General features: G+C 44.0%; 1 protein-coding gene across 3 annotated transcripts in view; it reads right to left on the bottom strand.

Annotated features, from left to right (window-relative positions):
- TASOR2 (transcription activation suppressor family member 2) overlaps positions 1 to 16386 on the bottom strand; it is a 65126-nt gene extending 48740 nt beyond the window's left edge. For 2 of the 3 annotated variants that reach the window (XM_084809004.1, XM_084809003.1), the window contains exons 1-2: positions 16133 to 16386; positions 1591 to 1686 (exon numbers count right to left, since the gene is read on the bottom strand). The gene's annotated coding sequence lies outside the window, so the exon portion shown is untranslated. Of the gene's footprint in view, positions 1 to 1590; positions 1687 to 12799; positions 12962 to 16132 lie in introns of those variants that run through there. The other variant, XM_084809005.1, reaches the window with a different exon arrangement.
- Between the last annotated feature and the right edge of the window lie 5468 nt (positions 16387 to 21854).

Raw genomic sequence — 21854 nt, 5'->3', positions numbered from 1 at the left:
TAATAAAGGGGCAAACAATAATATTTGAAGAGTACATAGTCCTTTTTGAGTGTCCAAAATACTTTACAGACATCATCTCAGTAATCTCAACAGCAACAACTCTGTAAGGTAGGCTAGTACTACAACCCCAACATTGCAGATGGGGAGCTGAGGCACAATGGCTTGCTGAGGGCCTCCCTACGAATTCATGGCTGAAGGGAGATTTAAAGACGGGACTTCTCAGTGTACACACTTAGCTGCTACCCCAGCCCTCGTAGAGATGCAGCCCTCATAAAAACATAGGACACAGAGCATCCTGCACCACAGGTTTGTGTAAAAAAGTTCCCCAACACAATTTCATATGCAAAAGTGAGTAATCCACAGGGTTTTTTTACATCTCGCTGCTTCTCTGCAATTTAGCAAAAAACAGCAGCAGAAAACTGTAACTGCAGACAAGTACACACGCGCGCGCGCACACACGCTTCTCCTTCAATCAACTATTTGAGCCCCAGGACGGAGACAAAGAGAGGAGAGGGTTTGCCCATCACCAGGCAAGAGAATCTTCTAGAAAAGGGTCAGTTAGGCCTGCAGAGAGGCCCACCTCCACTCTGCAAGTATTTTCAACCCTCCATATTGGTGGGAAGGGAAACTGCCCTTCAGTGCAGAATCCCAACTGCCACTGAACTTGGTAACTGAGTAACATGGGCCAACCGACCCCAAATTGTAACCGCTTGCAGTGAGAGGAGCAAAAACACAGGGGGAAGAGACAGGTCCACCGTGGCCTGGGAGACACAGGACAGGCCTGTGTCTGTAGCCACACATTTTGTGGCAAGGGGACAGGGAATCGTTGCAAAGGGGTCAAAACACGAGGTACGCGTTGCCTCAGTGTTGAAAAGCATTGAATTGCATCATCACCATCATCCTTAGTGAGCAAGTTGTTTTGTTTCTTCACAGTTAAAGGACTAATCTTAATTGTTATTTAACACTATTTTTAGGTCACCTTTAAGGACAAGACCCTTCATTAAAGTTGAACGTTTAGAGAGGGCCCTGGCCTGGAATATTCCTGAGGGGGCATAAACACAATCCCCTACGCGCATGCGCACGCACAGGCCCTCCTGTGGCTACAGCCACAGTCAGGGAGCCACCAACTGGTTTCTTAACACTGCAGCCCCATACGCTGTTACGTTCAGACAACAGCCTTTGACTCGGGCTGACCACGGTTACCCACTTGAGAGGCTCTCTTGGCACATAAACAGGCCTAACTGGTTTAACTGGGACATTAATGTACCAGAGCGAGCCACATCTGTACTCACCCTGGCAAATACTTCTAACAGGGATTAGTTTACTTGCTGTGTTTGCCAAGCGCTGCCTGTTCTTGTACAGTAAGTGTCAACACAATGCACTGTAAATCCAATGGTAAGCAAAGGACCCTCCTCAATCCTGGTAACTCATCATTTGCGTTATGCAGTAATGATCAAAAGTCCCCATCACAGCCAGCACTAAATACAAACTGAAACTAAACTGGTTAGGAGCAAATCTAAGTGGTTTCCCTAGCTATGAACCACACTACATGCAGACGCCCCTTGGGACTCAATAAACATTAAATTTTACCTCTGCTTTGTTACAGAGCAGGAGAAAAATGTAGGTCTCCTCAAGTTCTTCATTGGAAAAGCCACTCACTTTCTTTTGTCTGGAGAAAGCCTTGCCCTGCATTAGACAGAGGGGGACAAATACTGAGCCACTGAAAAATGAATTTAAACACCTAATTTATAGTTAGCATCATGATGGGTCTTTGTGTACTCGGTGCTTTAAAAAAAGAGAAAAGATAAGGCAAGTACAATTCTCATCCAGGCATTACAGAAGAAAATCTAAAATCTGCAACCTGCATAAATTATGTAAACTGGTGGGTTTGCATGAATTCTTATTTTCAGTCATTCCGCCATTTTGCATAATTTATTCTGATTTGGCTAGTCAATCATAGGAAGGAAAGAGGCAGTATGCGGGTCACTGCTGAATACCAGCTACAAGCCACTGGAAAATATATTTAGCTTCTGACGTATTAGTGCACTCTTGTAGGCTTATTTTCACCGTCAGAATGACTAGAAACTTGCTTTAAAAAAAGGAAGAAAAACCTAAAATTCTAAGGAAGCTGGATTTGGAACCCCATACCACAATCTGGGCATACAAACAAATAAAAAAAAAAGAAAGAGACCACCAATTCTTGAAATCAAAAGTACTTGGATGGGTCTCATGGTGGTATATAGAACAAGTCAAGGGGTGCAGCCCAGGGGGTTCTGATAGTCAAGAGTGGACCTAGAGATATGAAGGGATGAGGGGAGATTTTTCACCCCAATTTTCTTTCTAGGCCTTTACATCCCTAACCCTATTAGGGATGTCTGGACTATTCAGACACTGGGGGGGGGGGGGGAGCTAAGAAGGAAGAACAGTATTGCTTTTCTGTCACAACTATTATTTTATATTTTATATTTGTAACTGTTTAAAAACGGCATTCCACTTTTTAACTGGTTGTATTCCGCCCACAGAACATTAATTATTTGGTGGATTAGAAATGTACTAAAGAAAATAAAAAGTAAAATAATAAATTGGCCCCAAAGAAAGAAAGAAATAGGCCAGGACGAAAGCCTTTTTTCTGTCAATTTGAAGTGTGTGGGAAGACTGAGATATATAAGCAGTTAGGAGGCTAGCGGCTTTGAGGGCAATGAGTGTGTGAAATTTCTAACAACTACCAATGCTGGGCAGGGATGTTTTTTAAGCCTGACAGGAACCACAGATTTAAGTGAGAGGCAGTTTGTTTATTTAAAACATTTATATCCCACCCTTCCTTAAAAGTCCAGGGCAGCTGCGGTATTAAAAAAAACAGGCATAGAAAGGACGGGATTTAGATTAGAAAAGCTGCCATTGAGGGTGGTGGGCACCTTGAGTGTGAGGTTGCTGAAAGATGAGAGAGCGACTTTTCTCTCCCTTCCCCGTCTCACGCCCTGAGATGTGGCCACTGGTACATCAGAACATGTACCTTGGCTATTAAAAGCTTGGGAGGCAGGAACACAGGAAGAACCCAATAAAAATGAAGCAAGATATGGGGACAGGCTTTTATTGGCATGGCTGGAAAGCTGGACCTGACTGCTAGGAGTAGTGCAAATTAATAATGGGCGAGTCATTTCATGAGGAACCCAATTCTTCCCCATGGAAGAACAGCTACACATTCAGGAAAATTACATGGTCAACCCCTTCCTTTTTGAACCCTATCACTTTAGACTACAGGTTGGGGAAATTGCATTTGTGAAAGTTATTTCATATAGAAAACCAGCACATCAGGAGAAAATATCTTAAGGAAGCCATATCCCGGAGGTGCTAGTTTTCTGCCTGGAGGGGGATGCTTTTATATGGGGAGGCATTAAAAACATTTCTTTCAGTCCAAGGTGGAAATGTCCAAGAACCCTTCTACAGAATTTTTCTACACATGTAGCTCAGTCTTTAGCACCAATATGACAGAGGATGAGAAGGGACCATTTTTAGTTTTCAGGACTGATAACAGATGACAAAGAAAAGGCAGAGGTGCTCAATTCCTACTTTGGCTCAGTCTTCTCCCAAAAGAGGGTCTATGACTCCCCTGGCAAAGGTGAAGTGCAGGATGAAGGGGCAGGATTGCAGCTTGAGATCGATAGGCATATGGTCAAGGAACACCTCATTACTTTGAATGAGTTCAAATCTCCAGGGCCAGATGAACTGCCTCCTAGAGTCATAAAGGAACTGGCAGAAGAACTCTCAGAACCGCTGTCTATTCTCTTTGAGAAATCATGGAGGACGGGGGAAGTGCCAGATGACTGGAGGAGGGCTAATGTTGTCCCTATCTTCAAAAAGGGTAAAAAGGAGGAAACTGGGAACTACGGACCAGTCAGTCTGACATCAATCCCTGGGAAAATTCTGGAGCAGATGATAAAGCAATCCATCTGGAAGCACCTTGAAAACAATGCAGTGATTACTCGACGCCAACATGGATTTGTCAAAAACAAGTCCTGCCAGACAAATCTGATCTCATTTTTTGATCAAGTAACCTCCCTTGTAGACCGTGGGAATGCTGTAGACATCATATACCTCGACTTCAGCAAAGCTTTCGACAAAGTGCCCCATGATCTCCTGATGAGCAAACTAGCTCAAAGTGGGCTAGATGAAACAACGATCCGGTGGATCCACAGTTGGCTACAGAATCGGACTCAAAGAGTGCTTATCAATGGGACCTTCTCAAACTGGGGAGAGGTCACGAGTGGGGTACCGCAGGGCTCAGTCCTGGGCCCAGTGCTCTTCAACATTTTTATTAATGACTTGGAGGAGCAGGTGCAGGGAATACTGATCAAATTTGCAGATGACACAAAATTGGGCGGGATAGCTAATACTTTGGAAGACAGAAACAAAATTCAAAGTGATCTGGATAGACTGGAGCTCTGGGCAGAAAACAGCAGAATGACATTTCATAGGGATAAATGCCAAGTTCTGCACCTAGGAAAAAGAAACCAAATGCACAGTTACAAGATGGGGGATACGTGGCTCAACCACACTACAAGCGAGAAGGATCTTGGAATTGTTGTCGATCACAAGCTGAATATGAGCCAACAATGTGATGTGGCTGCAAAAAAGGCCAATGCTATTTGGGGCTGCATTAATAGAAGCATAGCTTCCAAATCCCAGGAAGTTCTAGTTCCCCTCTACTCAGCACTGGTTAGGCCTCACCTGGCGTCCTGTGTCCAGTTCTGGGCACCACATTTTAAGAAGGATGCAGACAAACTGGAGAGGGTTCGGAGGAGGGCAACAAAGATGATCAGAGGACTGGAAACAAAGCCCTATGAAAAGAGACTGAAAGAACTGGGCATGTTTAGCCTTGCGAAGAGAAGACTGAGGGGAGATATGATAGCACTCTTCAAGTACTTGAAAGGTTGCCACAGAGAGGAAGGCCAGGATCTCTTCTTGATCATCCCAGAGTGCAAGACACGGAAGAATGGGCTCAAGTTACAGGAAGCCAGATTCTGGCTGAACATCAGGAAAAACCTCCTGACTGTTAGAGCAATACGACAATGGAACCAATTACCTGGGGAGGTGGTGGGCTCTCCCACACTGGAGGCGTTCAAGACGAGGCTGGACAGCCATCTGTCAGGGATGCTCTGACTTGGATTCCTGCACTGAGCAGGGGGTTGGACTCGATGGCCTTGTGGGCCCCTTCCAACCCTACTATTCTATGACTACTATTCTATGATTCTATGAAAGGAGAGGGAATGAGTAACAAAAGGCAGCAGGTAGATCTGGCCTGATTCCTCAGTTTGACACCAATACGTTTCAGATGTTCCCTTTTGTTCATGCTTTCCATGTTCACCTGCCTACTGGCTCCCTTCTTCTCCCCTCTCCCTGCCCACCACCAGGGTTTACACATAGCTTGACAATCTCCATCACTGTTTGTCACTTGCTCGCTGGTTCAGCAAGTCTTAAGAAGCTGGCAAGAACTCTTATGAACATAGGAGCCCTGTGAGATGAAAGATTTATTATTTGTTCCCAGCATCTGTCATTCAGAGGTATACTGCTACTCCACATGGAGACTCAATTTAGCTATCATGGCTAAGAGCTGTCAATAGGCCCCATGTTTATCCAGCTTTTATATTCCAGAGCAACTGAGTGCAAATAAAGAAATGATATTGCCATATGAATGCACGTAAGTGTGAATGGAACAGACACTGTATACCAGGTTATGCAGAGAAGAGACTCAAAACCACAATCGACTAAACACAGTGTAATTAATTTTTAATTTCCCATCCCTCTGATACTCTATTTAGGTTTCAAATTTAAAGATAACGTTTAATATTCATTTTGTAATAGTTTTATTATAAGCTGGAGGGAAATACGTTTAATGCTTCTATAACACTAAGTGGAAAGTGAAACTGATTAAAATAGAAACAAGAGTGAAACTATTCTGCTCCTTTTACTATACAAGCTCCGTACCAGAGACAAAAGAAACTACATTGATAAGAAACATAGGTGTCAGGGTGGAAACTGAGCCGATAGAACAGAGGAGTTCTGATTCTGAGGAACAGCAATCCATGGGAGCGGAGCGTGCTCATCCCTCACAGGGACAGCAGCTGGCAGAGATTCCTCCTGCCAGTATTCCTGAGATAGATAGTGACCCTGGCAGTGAGAGAGCGCTGGAGGGGGGCTTGCTAGATGCTCGACGCTGACAGTGATGACAGCTGGAGGGCGTGGAAAGGAGGTGCAGCGCTCGTTTGGTGCTCAAGCAATGGTCGCGTCCCGAGGACCCAAGGGAAAGAGGGAGGAACCCTCCCTAGCCCATAAGTTCAGGGTCTTCCCGTGATTCGCCTTCAAACGGGGACCAACTGCCTAACCTGGAACATAGGCTACTCTGCTGTTCCTTGCTTAGTCGCTGGTGATTAGCATCTGAAAGAGTCATTAAGTTGTAAAAGGATTAAAGCCTTGAAAAGAATCCTTTTGTCTGTGTCTTCAGTTAGCTATTGGAGTAGACTGAAAGAGGCCGCCAGGGCGCTCCTGACAATAGGCAGCAATGTACTGTTTAAAGTTATCATCTCAGCTTTTTAACTTTATTCAAGGTTTTATTGACAGCTTTACAGGTGGCTCCTTTGGTTTTATGCTGCAGATATCCAATTTTGCAGCATCCGGTTTGACTTTTCAAACACAAGCCTATTTTGGTTTTAATGTGTTAATATAATTATGCAATCATACGAAGATGTTGGATAGTCAACTTTCATGTTGTTTTATGATCCACTGAAGTCTATAAAAATGCGTGTAAAGCTACACTTGGCATGAATGATTGGGAGACAGGTCTCTCGAGATACCTTAAGTTCATAAACCATGGGACACATTAGTATGCACTGGTAACCCTCAAATTTATCTGACTACTTAAGATAAGATCTTTCAGTTAGGCAGAAAATGCTTGCTACAGAGTTATCTGATTTTGCCAAACGGAAACTGATAACCATTCAGAGCACACAGCGTTTATAGAAATTTTCCTGATTGCAATAGGGTAGCACAACATGGAACTGGAATGTCTAGTGCAGAGTCCAATGGCATCAGTAGAATCCAAAGGATTCTTGTTTACACCAGAAAATAAGGACCCACTTTCTAATTCACATGGATGGGAAGATATTGCCACTTTAAATTTATTTATTTATTTCATTTATATCCTGCCTTTTTTCCTCCAAGGAACTCAAGGCAGCATACATAATCCTCCTTCTTCCATTTTATCCTCACAACAATAACCCTGTGAGGTAGGTTGGGCTGAGAGTCTGTGACTGGCCCAAAGTCACCCAATGGGCTTCCATGGCTGAGTGGGGACTAGAACCCGGATCTCCCGACTCCCAGTCCAGTACTCTAGCCACTACACCAGAAGGAGTTTGGGAGGGCCAGACTACTCAGCCAATGGGCAACTCATCGCAAATCTAGACCAGAAGAGTGTGTCTACTAGCCCAGAGTCCCTCAGGTCAGTTGCTGAAAATATGGCTTCCTCAGAAACAGAAATCGATGCTGTACACCAGTCTGCCTCTGCCTCCAGCTCTTCCTGATTCTTGTGGCTTTTAGAAGGCTTCAGATGTTTCAGGAACTACTTGCCAAAGTTCTTCTGGTCAGACATAAAATAGGAACCAAAAATGTATTATGTATAACTTGGCTACCAGAAAATTAGCATTTTGGGTATATTATATTAAATGTAAAAATGTAGTTTATTCAGACAATAATTACACATTTACTGAGCTAATTTTTAATTTTTAAAACTTTAATGATAATTTAATGAGCAAACAAAGATATACATAATACATTTTATGTTCTTAAAGCATAGGTGGGCAACCACCAACCCATGAACCTAATCCAGCCTGCAGAGGTTGCCCATTTGGCCCATGGAGGCTTGGGCTGCCCTCCACGAGCCCCTCCCATCCACAAGCCCCTCCCCAAGCCCAGCCCTGGCCTGGAGGCAACCAGAGGCTTTGGGAGGAGGAAGGGAGCAGAATCTCCTTATTACTTCCAATTTGTGATTGGAGATTACAAGGGGATTCCCCTGGGGGAGCGGCAGTTGCACACTTGTAGGCTTCTCTCACTAAACCATGAGTTCCACCTCTGGCTGTCTCTCCCCCAACAACTCAGAATTCCCAGTTCACATGTCACGCTTAACAGTCCAGGGACAGAGCCTCCCTAGGTTGTTTAGTCACTGTGGAAGCAATCGGGTGGCAGGAATCAGCACACTTGCTCCTGCTTCCTTCACAACAACCCAGGGTTTTAAAAACCCCAGAGCTGTTGTGACATCCAAACCGAGCCATTGTCTTACAGATGAGCAAACAAGCTGGAGCTTGTTTTCCCTATTTCTGGTTTGCTTCTCTCCTGGCCATTTTGCCAGCCTTTAGAATGGTTCCCCTTTCAGGCTGCTTTTGCTGGGTGCCTCTGCTTCAGGGCAGACAGCAGCACAAATAAGCCAGGAATAAGTCACAGTTAGGAACATAGGAAGCTGCCTTACACTGGGTCAAACTCTTGGTCCACCTAGCCCAGTATTGTCGACACTGGCAGCAGCTCTCCAGGGTTGCAGACCAAGGTTTTTCCAGCCCTACCTGGAGATGCTGGCGATCGAACCTGGGATCTTCTGCATACAAAACATGTGCTCTACCTCTAAGCCACAGTGATGTCTGAACCTGTTCTGGGTTCAGACATCACAACAAACCATGGTTTAAACACATCAGAGTTTATAAGCCAACAACAAACCATGAGCTCTGTTTATGGTTTATAGCTGGTTTGTTTGCAGGGATGGGTTCAGACATTCTCTTGCTGTAACTACCACCACCACAACAAGAAGTGGCCATGGAGCTGCTTTCCCAGCAATACTGCTGGCAAACAAATTACATCGGGGCGGCACCACTGAGGCAGAGGACTCAGCAGAGGCTGCAAAAGTCCCCCATGAGGGCTGCATGTGGTCCAGGGACCCCTGGCATAACATTATGTCTGAACCAGGCCACTGATTTCATTAGAATTTACTTCCATGAAAGCATAGTACCATTGGAGCCTTCACGATTTCACAGGACAAATAAACCCAAGAGACAACTCGATTCTGCTTAAGTCTCACAGGACTACTACAACTGCAGAAACTGTGTTATTATCTGTGTATGCACTGTGTTATAATGAACTCTCAAATTAATTTCCATTGTTGCATGCCAATTAGTACCACTGCTGACAGATCACGGCACCATCATTAGAAAGAAAATGACAACAGAAGAACTTCACTTGCTGCCACCTCTCGTTCTCTACAAAATACCTGAAGTGAAACCAGACCACGAGTGCCTTAGAAAGCAAGATGGCTGGGTCCCTCAGCAAGGCAGCTTTGCTCCAACATTTCTCCAAGAGACTAGCTGCTTAAACTTGTTAGACAGGCTTTCTGCTGCGTAGTTTCTTATGAGGCATATGTTGAAGACCTATTACCTGGCTGTTCCAAATACTAGGTCACCTGGGCAGATCGTAGATTGTAGTAAACAACTCAACAATCTCCCAGAACATTGCATAGGAAGGAGAGGGACTGTTCCAGCTTATATTTCCAGCAACTGGATACAGATATTTAGCAGGTGACTTTTATCTGGCATGGAGATAAATGGTGGGCAAAGTCTCCCCTTTTTAATTTCTATGTGCCTGGCTCTTAAAAGATGGCAACAAGGGCAGGAAATAAAAGTGGCAACTCTAGTTTAAGATCTCACTGCCAGTAACATAGGAAGTTGGTTTATACCAGGTAAGAGTAATTTCCATCTAGCCCAGTATTGTTTATGGCAGCCTTCCCAAACTTGGTGCCATCCAGATATGTTGGACTATAACTCCCATCATCCCCATCATTTTGAAAAGTTGTCAAGATGCATCTCTTTAACACAGCCTTCTAAAATTGTTTCAGCAGTTGGCTGATTTTAATGGATTTTTAAGTGTTTTATTGTTTTACCTGTACCTGATCCTTTTTTAAACCAAGGATGCCAGGGATTGAACCTGAGACCGTCTACATACAAAGCGTGTGCTGTACTACTGAGTCAACAACACAGCACCCACGGGCACAGGAGTGCCCACCAGATTCGGCTGCCAACCCGCCCCTCCGCTGCCTACTTCCTACTGCTGTGCTTACCAGAGCCCTAACAAGGAAGCAGGAAGATGAATCTGCTGACTTCCAGCTACCTTGTTAGGGCTGCTGCGGTAATCACGCAGAAGGAGGAAGGGCAGTGGCAGCGGCGGCGGCAAGCGGGGCAGCGGCAGAGGAGGAGGTGATGAGGGCGGTGGCAGCTGCAGTGGTGGCAAGAGGGGAATGGAGGACGTGACTGCAGTGGTGGTGACAGCAATGATGGCAGCATCAGGGAGAGAGAAGAAAGCAGGGAGGAAATTGTGGGGGAAGGTATGTCCATCCAGCCCCTCAGCAATATGCTGTGGTGCCTGTGGATACTTTTCAAACTAAAAATGTGCCCACAGACAAAGAAAGATTTCCTACCCCTGAAGTGAGCTATAGCCTTTCCCACAATTAAGAAAAGGCAGCCCTTCCTCAGGTTATATAGATTTCACTTTTTCACACACAAACAATAAACAGAGGTCACAATAAACCACGGTTTATCATGACAGGAACAAGCGTAGCCTCCCTCAAGGCTTATGCACTCCCCTTCCTCAACAGCTACAAGGCGCTCAGGAGCTATTGCTTCTACTTTTTATCAACTACAACTTGTTTTGATCTGAATACTAAACTGTGGTTAACCTTAACTATAGCTTGTTTGAAACAAGTCCACTTCAAACCATGGGCCATGAAGCTAGCTTGTTTTAATAAACCATAGTTAAGATTAACCCCACTTTAGGGTTCGGACATAACACGAAACAATGATTAATCAAAAGCAGAAGCTTCCAAACTCCAGCTCATGGCTATGGCATAGGTTGAGGGTGCAAACACATGAGCCGGGGTGGGGTGGGGAAGGATCATTCCCATCATTATAAACTTTATTCTGATGTCCAAAAGCAGCCAAATCTGTATTCAACTCACTCGCAATACACAGAAGAAACCAACACAGAGAGAACATATCAGCTTGCAAGTTCCTGTAAGTTACAGAGACCTTGGAAAGGTCTTCAAATATGCAGCACATCAGAACTGTTCCTTACTGTCCCCTCCCATACTTCCTCCCTACTGAGTTCACTACTTTCTGACTATTGCACTGTTAGTAACTTGAACTTATTTTCTGTGAGGTCAATGTTCTCAACGCAACTGATATTTTGAAGCTATTTAAAGGAAATTGGAGTTTGCTTCATATGCAAGTCATTTACTATTTGGGGAAAAAAATCAGCTTAACACACACCATCTGAACCAAGTGACATATACAGATTAATGCCAATATTATTAATAGCACAAAATACTCTTTTTGACAAGATGACAGTGCTCAAACACACACACACCATTTTAAATTTCTAATGAGTACAAGTACTCAGTGATATGGTTCAGATGACATGACAGGCCATCATGGGTTCATTTATCCTCAAGAAGATTCGGCATGTGCTGGCCACCATTATGGATATGCATCCACCGACCAGGGGTTGCCATGTCGTGTGAATGTGGCTGGTAAGGGTTATTTGAGGGCTAAACAACCCCCACATAACCCACAGTTATGCTGTCAGGTCATGTGAACTGGCTTGTTGCATTATTATCCGTTAAAATATTTGAGCCTTATTTTTTAGTTTTGGTGTTCGTCTATATTTCTTTTAATTTCTAAAACATTTGAGTTACAGTTACAGCCCCATGCAGAGTGCACAAACCAATTTATATCATCACAAAAATGTCTACATGGAATGCAGTTCTCAAATAAGCTATACAAACCATAAAACACAGATGGAGAAAAGGGGGGGGGGCACTAAGAGCCATGCTGTTATTTAAAATCCAGAAACCCCAAGATTCAACAGCCACTAGCCTTCAGGCTGGAAACCTATGCACCTTACTTGGGAGTATGACCCACTGAACTCAACTGGACTTGTGAATAACAGTATCTTTAACGGTTCTTAAGAAGAGAGTTCATCAGGAAAGGTGCTATAACTGAGAAAGCCCTGCTATGAGATCTTTTAAGATCTTACAACACCAAAAGGTGGAATATGCAGGATTTTGCCACTGATATTTGATATGTTTGTGAGGGGGTCACAAAAAGGAGGGGGCAATCCTGAAGGCTTGCAGGACCCAGGCCAGTAAGGGTATGAACTAGCATCTTTAATTAGGGCTAGAAATTAACTTGAATCCATTACAATTAACCACTGATGGACAGAAAACAAAGTGTTCAATTGTGTTGTTTTTTTTAAAAAAAAATAAATTTAAAAAATAACCTGGTTGAAAAGGAAATCTGAATTTTATACAAACAAGTTACAGCCTAATCTCATAGACTGAATCATGACCATCTGTCAAACACACTGAGTTAAAAGACTGTTTTTCTTTACAGGAAAGAGAAAAACATGGTGAAAACAATCAGACCTGAAATTAGGTACTATAACAGTACAATCCTATGTATGTCTACTCAGAACTAAGCCCCATTTATTTGTTTATTACATTTCTATGCTGTCCAATAGCTGAAGCTCTCTGGGCAGTTCACAACCATTAAAACCATAAAATACATCATGATAAAATATAATATAAAAGATTAAAACTATGTTGTAAACATAAAAAACAAAATAAAACCAAGCAGCAATGCAAAGATTAAAATACAGTATCAGATTTAAAACAGAAAGTGAAAGACTAAAATGCCTGGGAAAATAAGGTCTTCACCTGGCCCTGGAAAGCGCACAATGGAGGCACCAAGCAAGCCTCTCTGGGAAGCCCAATCCACAACTGGGGTGCCACAACAGAAAAGGCCCTCTTCTTAGTAGCCACCCACTTCACTTCCTTTGGCGGGGGCTCCTGGAGAAGGGCTGCTGAAGTTGATCTTAGGGTCTGGGCAGGTATATATGGGAGGAGACGATCCTTCAGGTAACCTGGCCCCAAACCGTTTATGGCATTGAATGTTAATACCAGCATTTTGAATCAGGCCAGAAATGTACTGGCAGCCAGTGCAGATGGAAAAGTACTGCCATCATATGATCACGTCGGACAATCCCTGTTAACAATCATGCTGCCCTATTTTGGACCAGCTGAAGTTTCTGGACCGTTTTCAAAGGCACCCCACGTGTAATGCATTGCAGTAATCCAGACGAGAGGTTACCAAAGCATAGATAACTGTAGCTAGGCTATCTCTGTCCAGATAGAGATGTAGCTGATTTATTTATTTATTTCATTTCTATACTGCCCAATAGCCGAAGCTCTCTGGGCGGTTCGCAAGAATTAACCTTATATATCCACCTAGCTGATGAAAGGTGTTCCATGCCACAGAGTCCATCTGTGTCTCTAGTCACAGTGCTGGATCCAAAAACACCACAAAACTATTAACCTGATCCTTTAGGGGGAGTGCAACCTCCTACAGAACAGATTGAACATCATTTAGCTGGGCAGACGAACCACCACTGAGTTCAACAGGGCTTACTCCCAGGTAACCATCTACAGAAGTGCAGCACGAATGACACAGTCAGTCCATCTGTTATATTTATTTTGAGGGCTCCCTACAGGACTTGGAGACACAGGTCTAGGATCCAGAAAATGCTATCCTGTATCTCATCACGGTATCTCATCCACTAAGCCTATATGAAGGATCTCATAGTCTTACTTTATGCAGGTTTACTCATCAGTTCCTCTGTGTCCAATGGAGCTTACACCATAGTAAATGTGTTTAGGTTTAGATAACATCTAGCCTTCAGGTGAGTGATCTTCCTTAACATCCTTGCACGTGTAGAACGTCTTGTCTCTAAGGCTGCAATCCTATGCAAAGTTCCTGGGAGTAAGCCCCACTGAACACAATGAGACTTACTTCAGAGTAGATGCGTATAGGACTGCTCTGGAAATAAGTATAATTCTAAAGTCATGTGGGCTGTATAACCGAAGGCTTTTGATTATGCTCTTGAGGTTGTATACATTGTGTAAAATAATTAAAATCAATATATTGTAATCATTATAGCAACCAGCTGGTACTAATGCTTGTTCAGGAAAGGCTAGAATTACAAAATGGGACTTGATTAAAAACATCAAGAAAAAAGATCTACCCTCCAATTAACACTTTTTATAAAGATATTTTTGTATTTTCACTTGGTACTTCTTTTAAACCTGTCATTTTACAAACTCTTCCTATTATTCCCTTACTGATAAGTTTCCTAGTAAAGAGGAGGGCAGGATGAGTGAGGAAAACACGCACATCAAGTGGCATATCTCAAAAAAAAAAAAATGTATTCGTTAGGGCTTTTGTCAAATTACAGATGCAGTGCCAACTTTTAGGAATACTGGATCTTGAGCTATTCCCTGATGCAGCTACCCAAAGGCTGCATACAAACAGCAAAATAGTAAAATGTTTTTAAAACTATAAAATGAAGGACATCATTTAACACAATCACACTCCTCTCACAATCAGGTATAAAGTAGAAATGAAGGCTTAAATCCCACGTACTGGTAAACTGCATAGGACCACAATCCTAAGCACACTGACTCAAGGGAGTAAGCCCCAAATAAAAGTGCATCGGACTGACCTGCACAGCCTACTGACTTTAAAAACTAAGGCCATCAAAAATTAAGTCTGCAATCCTTCACACACTTACTTGGGACGGGAGACGAGCCCATGGAACAATGGGACTTATTTCCAAGTAAGCAGGCATAAGGTTCCACTGCAAGCAACAGCTGTCAAAATCCATGGAAACTTGGTTTCCAATTTTATTTGAAGCAGGATCTTATGCAGGCTTTACTCATATGTAAGCTCCACCAGGTTGCATGGGGTTTACTCCCAAGTAAATACATATAGGATTGTAGCCTTAGGGCTGGCTGGGGAATGCTGGGAATTGTAGGACTTTTTTCTGTCTAAACATGCATAGGATTGCACCCTTACGGTATTGGATTTTAGGCTGTGCAGCTGGGATGGATTGTTAGTGGATCCTTCATTCTCTCTCTCTCAATTGTCGCGCGCGACAATGTCAACCCTAAATATCCTTTCTACGGAGTAAGCCCCCTTGGACAGAGTGTAAGACTTACTTCCGAGTAAACATGCATAGGGTCACGGTGGAAACACCTGGATAAAATCCAAACATGCTCGAAACTACCCGAAGGCTGCCAGCCTCTCGAAGGCTGGCATGGACGTCAGCCCCGTGGCCATGTGTCAGCCACGTTTCCGCCCTTCTCAGAACCGGAACGAAACAAGCCAGCCGCCCGCGGTTCCTTCTCTTTCCCAGGCCGTGGTCGGAGACCGGTTGCCAAAGGATCGAGAGCGAAATCGACACTGCAACCTCAACTGCTCCGATGTGCCCGAATAAGCTGAGCTGCGTGCGATCCTTTCCAAGGCCCCACGCTGCGTGGATCCGGATCCTTTTGTCTTAACGGCATTCGCAAAGAAATATATAGATACACATATATACACACCCGAATATTGGACAAAAGGACTCAATAGGAAGCCCTCCATTAGAGCGAATAGGTGGAGCAAAAGGATGCCAACCCAGAGGGAATTCATTCCAATGGCGTTTTGCGCAGGAGCACTTCCCGCTGGGTTGGCATCCTCGCTTCTCGTCCATTCCACGGCAGTGCTCCTGCGCAGCCCCCTTTCACGCCCGCGGGAGACCTTTCCAACGGGTGGTTATTCCGTCCTTTCTTGCTCTCCCTCCCTCCCATCCGTGCTAGCGAAGCTCCCATCCGCCCCAGAGGGGGGCCTTGCGCACCAGCGCTCCCAACGACGGGTCTGCGATCCTATCCAGGTCTACTCAGAAGCCGAGTGCAGGGCGGCAGCCCAGGGTTCCCACGTGCCCTGCGCACGCTGACCTGGCTTGCAGTGAACACACCTACTCCCGAGGAAAGGATCGCGCAAGACCGCGCCTGCACGGCGGCGCTCTCAGAAGCACTGAGCTAGGAAGAAATCCCATCGAACGCAGTGGGGCTTACGCCCGAGAAAACTTGCACGGTTGGGAGGGGGGGAGCTGCCCTCGTCCATCTAACCAGATCGGCCGACACGTGTTCTCCCGTCTCCGCATCCCCACTCACCCATAACAGGTGTCAAAATCCTTTGGCACTTGGTCCGCTGCTCTCCCATGGTCGAAGAGCGAGCTAGATTCTGCCCTCTCCTTTGGATCCACTTATTTTTTAAAAACAAAACAAAACAACTGTTGCTGTTTGGGTTTACACCCCCGGCCACTCTCGTCTTTCGCTAAGGTCCGAAGCGACCCCGCATTCCTTCACGTGAGAATGGAGCAGCAATCAGGTTCACCATTCCTACAGATTTCCCCCCCACCCCACCCCCTCCAAGCCTTCTTTGGGGGAAGGGAGGAGAATCTCCAGTCGAGTATATATATATATATATATATATATTTTAAATGTAGGAGATCGCAGGGAGGCCGATGCAAAAAAAGGAAAAGAAAAGGCAGAAGGATCAAGTCGAATCCTCAACAGCAGGGCAGGATTAAACAAAAACGGAACAAGAAGAAAAGGAAACCAGCGAGACAACTTTTTTTCTTTTTCTCTTTTTAGCCACCCGCTCCTTTCCTTTTTTGGGGATTCAGTTCCTAAACGCTGATTCCTGCGAGGTCCGACAGAAGGAGAAAAACGATGCCTCCCAAATCGAAGTCGTGGGTTTTAAGATGGCCTCATCCTCGCCTTCAATTGTCTACGAAAAGGAGAGGGAGGGGGGAATCTGCAGAGCCCAAAAGGAGAGAGGGGGGAAAGGGAACCTGCGAGGCGCTCAAGAAAAAGGGAAACATGTCCGACAGCTCAAGTCTCCTTTGGGGTAGGTGGGAGGTAGCGGCTCATCCGCCTACCCCAGGAAGTGAAAACTGCGCTTTGCTGCACAAGAAGGAAGGGAACGTGGAGAGCGAGCGAGAGAGACAGAAAGAAAGTGAAAACTGACCCGGAAAGACTAGGGTCCTCCGGGGGCTCCAGGACAGTTTAACTTCCTGCGGAGCAAGGAAGGTGTGCAATGTTTTATTTTTTGCAAGGTGCTGGATGCGTGGCAGGAGGGAGGTGCGTCCTCTGCGAAAGGGAGGATTAGCACAATGCACGTTGCCCCGATTGGAAGAAAGCAAGGGGGGGGGGGGAATAATCTGAATAAAATAAAATAAAGAAGAGGGATGAAAACACGTTCGGCGATGCAGGCGGTTGTAATCCAAAAACCGCGACAGTTTTTTGTTTGTTTTAAGACAGAGGGAGGTTTTTTTGCCTGTGCAAAAGAGAAAGGAATTTTGTTTGTTGATTGTGCAAAAGAATGATTGGGGGCTAGGTCGTGGTGTTAAACTGCTTTGGATTTCCCTTTGAACGGGGAAAAAGGGAGGTGCAAACATTGTTAGGCGTTAGCAGATGGTTCTACCATTTTTTATTTTAAACAAAGGCACGGCCATTAAGGTAGAAAAAAGATACGGGTGATGCACAACTGTATGTGGTTTTCCAGTATTTTTTCATTTTCAGATTTGTGTTCCTTAAAGAAGCCTAGCAGTAACTAACACAGAAGAAAAACAACATTCACTAAATCAAATGTCCCCAAATTATACAAATATAAGAACAGAAATCCATTATGTATATAACAAGATAATACAATGTAAATATGCAGTCCATAAAAAATATAGCTATTAACCAATATGCAGGCGATGTGATGTGCATTATATAGCAAAACAAATGACTATGAGTAATCATAGATTTTAAAATCTATTTAATTTTTTAAATAGATTTTAAAAAGTTCTCTCTCTCTCAACAGACCTTAAAACGTGAAACGTTTTGGTATAAAACACCAGCTTCAGTCACAAATACGAGTATGCCACAATTAAGGAGACAATGTTTATTGAAAAGCTGAAACCTGACATCAATGTAAAGGATGAGATGAAACAAGCCATAATGTTTATTAATGGGGCTTGATTGACTGTTGAATACAAGTGTGGATTGTTAATCTATGTTCCCTCATTGAGGTTTGGTCTGTTGCTGATTGGTTCTGTCTCAGCTTATAAGTGGTATTGTCACATACGCTTATTTGTGGCTGAAGCTGGTGTTTTATACCAAAACGTTTCACATTTTAAAATCTGTTTTTAGGAATTTTTATGTCTACAATATTTTAATTTTTAACTCTATGAATTTATAAACTGGATGTGCTACCAGTGGTCATTCATTTTGTTTCGGTATACCATACTAAAAAATAATACACTAAGGGCGCAATCATATGCATGTTTGGACAGAAAAAAGTCCTACAATTTCCAGCTTTCTCCAGCCAGATGTGAGACATGGGGGGTCCGCTTGTAGGTGAGTATATTTTGATCACAAAAACAACCTGAAGGGAAGGTGTTAATCACCCATCCCCGAGCTGGACTATAAGGAAGGCTGAGCGCCGAAGAATTGATGCTTTCGAACTGTGGTGCTGGAGAAGACTCTTGCGAGTCCCCTGGACTGTAAGGAGGTCAAGTCCGTCCATCCTAAAGGAAATCAACCCTGACTGCTCATTGGAAGGACAGATACGGGAACTGAAGCTCAAATGTTCTATATATTTTAAATTGTTTTATTGTGTGTTGTTTGGTTTTAGTTTTTGTGAACCGCCCAGAGAGCTTCGGCTATTGGGCGGTATAGAAATGAAATAAATAAATAAATAAATAAATATTTTGGCCACCTAATGCGAAGAGAAAGCTCCCTGGAAAAGACCCTGATGCTGGGAAAGATTGAAGGCAAAGGGAGAAGGGGACGGCAGAGGATGAGATGGCTAGATAGCTTCACCGATGCAATGAATATGAACTTGAGCACACTCTGGGAGAGAGCAGGGGACAGGAAGGCCTGGCGTGCTATGGTCCATGGGGTCACGAAGAGTCGGACACGACTTAACGACTGAACAACAGCAACAACAACAATCAACTTTGTGCCCCCCACCTCATTAAAAAAAACAACCATGTGTAGTTCGAATCTCAGGGTTGTTAAGCAGTACTTAAAATGCTACCCCCCAAATCTGGTCACTTTCTGCCAATAGCAGGTCTGGTTTTCCAAACAAAGATATCCCGCAGGAAAAATATCTCAGGTCACAGAAAAGGTTTAGTTCAGCTGCCCCCTTAGACTCTCTCCGAGCCCAAGTCCAGCACTCAGCTGCATGCAAAGGTTTCATGGCCTGTTGACCTGTGTGCGTGTAGCCACATAAACATTGTACTTTTACCCCAACAAGACATCACATGACTACAGAAGGTCAACCTCCCCTCAGGGTTCCTCTAAGCATGCTGATGATAACTTCCTCTTGTTTTTTTGTGTCTCTGTGTTGGCTACTATCTTGGCAGCACTCAGCACCTGAGTTTGCTATTGTTGTTTATTCGGTCAGTCGCTTCCGACTCTTCGTGACTTCATGGACCAGCCCACGCCAGAGCTTCTTGTCGGCCGTCACCACTCCCAGCTCCCCCAGGGTCGAGTCCGTCACCTCCAGAATATCATCCATCCACCTTGCCCTTGGTCGGCCCCTCTTCCTTTGGCCTCCCACTTTCCCTAGCATCAGCATCTTCTCCAGGATATCCTGTCTTCTCATGATGTGGCCAAAGTACTTCAGTTTTGCCTTTAATATTCCCTCAAGTGAGCAGTCTGGCTTTATTTCCTGGAGAATTGACTGGTTTGATCTTCTTGCAGTCCAAGGCACTCTCAGAATTTTCCTCCAACACCACAGTTCAAAAGCATCTATCTTCCTTCGCTCAGCCCTCCTTATGGTCCAGCTCTCGCAGGCATAGGTTACTACGGGGAATGCCATTGCTTTAACTATGCGGACCTTTGTTGTCAGTGTGATGTCTCTGCTCTTAACTATTTTATCAAGATTTGTCATTGCTGTCCTCCCAAGAAGTAAACGTCTTCTGATTTCCTGGCTGCAGTCAGCATCTGCAGTAATCTTTGCACCTAGAAAGACAAAGTCTGTCACTGCCTCCACGTTTTCTCCCTCTATTTGCCAGTTATCAATCAAGCTGATTGCCATAATCTTGGTTTTTTTGAGGTTTAACTGCAATGCAGCTTTTGCACTTTCTTCTTTCACCTTCGTCATAAGGTTCCTCAGCTCCTCCTCGTTTTCAGCCATCAAAGTGGTATCATCTGCATATCTGAGATGGTTAATGTTTCTTCCTGCAATTTTAACTCCAGCCTTGGCTTCATCAAGCCCAGCACGTCACATGATGTGTTCTGCTTACAGGTTGAATAGGTAGGGTGAGAGTATACAAACCTGCCGTACTCCTTTCCCAATCTTAAACCAGTCCGTTGTTCCGTGGTCTGTTCTTACCATTGCTACTTGGTTGTTATACAGATTCCTCAGGAGGTAGACAAGATGACTTGGTATCCCCATACCACCAAGAACTTGCCACAATTTGTTATGATCCACACAGTCAAAGATGAACTTGAGCACACTCCGGGAGAGAGCAGAGGACAGGAAGGCCTGGCGTGCTATGGTCCATGGGGTCACGAAGAGTTGGACACGACTTAACGACTGAACAACAACACACAGTCAAAGGCTTTAGAATAGTCAATAAAACAGAAATAGATGTTTTTCTGAAACTCCCTGGCTTTCTCCATTATCCAGTGGATATTGGCAATTTGGTCTCTAGTTCCTCTGCCTTTTCGAAACCCAGCTTGTACATCTGGCAATTCTCATTCCATGAATTGCTGGAGTCTACCTTGCAAGATCTGGAGCATTACCTTACTGGCATGTGAAATAAGTGCCACTGTTCGATAGTTTAAACATTCTTTGATGCTTCCCTTTTTTGGTATGGGGATATAAGTTGATTTTTTCCAATTTGTTGGCTATTCCTGTGTTTTCCAAATTTGCTGGCATATGGCATGCATCACCTTGACAGCATCATCTTGCAAGATTTTAAACAGTTCAACTGGGATACCATCGTCTCCTGCTACCTTGTTATTAGTAATGCTTCTTAAGGCCCATTCAACCTCACTCTTCAAGATGTCTGGCTCTAACTCACTGACCACACCGTCAAATCTATCCCTGATATTATTATCCTTCCTATACAGATCTTCCATATATTCTTGCCACCTTTTCTTGATCTCTTCTGCTTCTGTTAGGTCCTTGCCATCTTTGTTTTTGATCATACCCATTTTTGCCTGGAATTTACCTCCGACGTTTCTAATTTTCTGGAAGAGGTCTCTTGTCCTTCCTATTCTGTTATCTTCTTCCACTTCCGCGCATTGCTTATTTAAAAATAATTCCTTATCTCTTCTGGCTAACCTCTGGAATTTTGCATTTAATTGGGCACATCTCCCCCTATCACTGTTGCCTTTTGATTTCCTTCTTTCTTGGGCTGCTTCCAGTGTCTCAGCAGACAGCCATCTTGCCTTCTTGGTTTTCTTTTTCTTTGGGACGTTTTTTATTGCCACCTCCTGAACAATGTTGAAAACTTTTGTCCATAGTTCTTCCGGGACCCTATCTACTAAATCTAGTTCCTTAAATCTATTCTTCACCTCCGCTGCCTATTCATTAGGAATATTAGTGAGCTCATATCTAACTGATCTGTGGGACTTCCCTATTCTCTTTAGTCTGATTCTAAATTGTGCAATAAGAAGTTCGTAATCTGAACTACAGTCAGCTCCAGGTCTTGTTTTTACTGACTGTATAGATGTCCGCCACCTTTGGCTACAAAGGATGTAGTCAATCTGATTTCGGTGTTGACTGTCTGGTGAAGTCCATGTATAAAGTCGTCTCTTAGATTGTTGGAAGAGAGTGTTTGTTATGCACAGTGAGTTGTCTTGGCAAAATTCTATCAGTCTATGTCCT

Source organism: Heloderma suspectum, chromosome 7, assembly GCF_057233095.1.
Source record: "Heloderma suspectum isolate Gila_16-S chromosome 7, 16-S_ref, whole genome shotgun sequence".
In the NCBI taxonomy this organism is placed as follows: domain Eukaryota; kingdom Metazoa; phylum Chordata; class Lepidosauria; order Squamata; family Helodermatidae; genus Heloderma; species Heloderma suspectum.
Note: the sequence above shows the minus strand (reverse complement) of the source record. Positions and strands in the feature narration are given on the sequence as shown.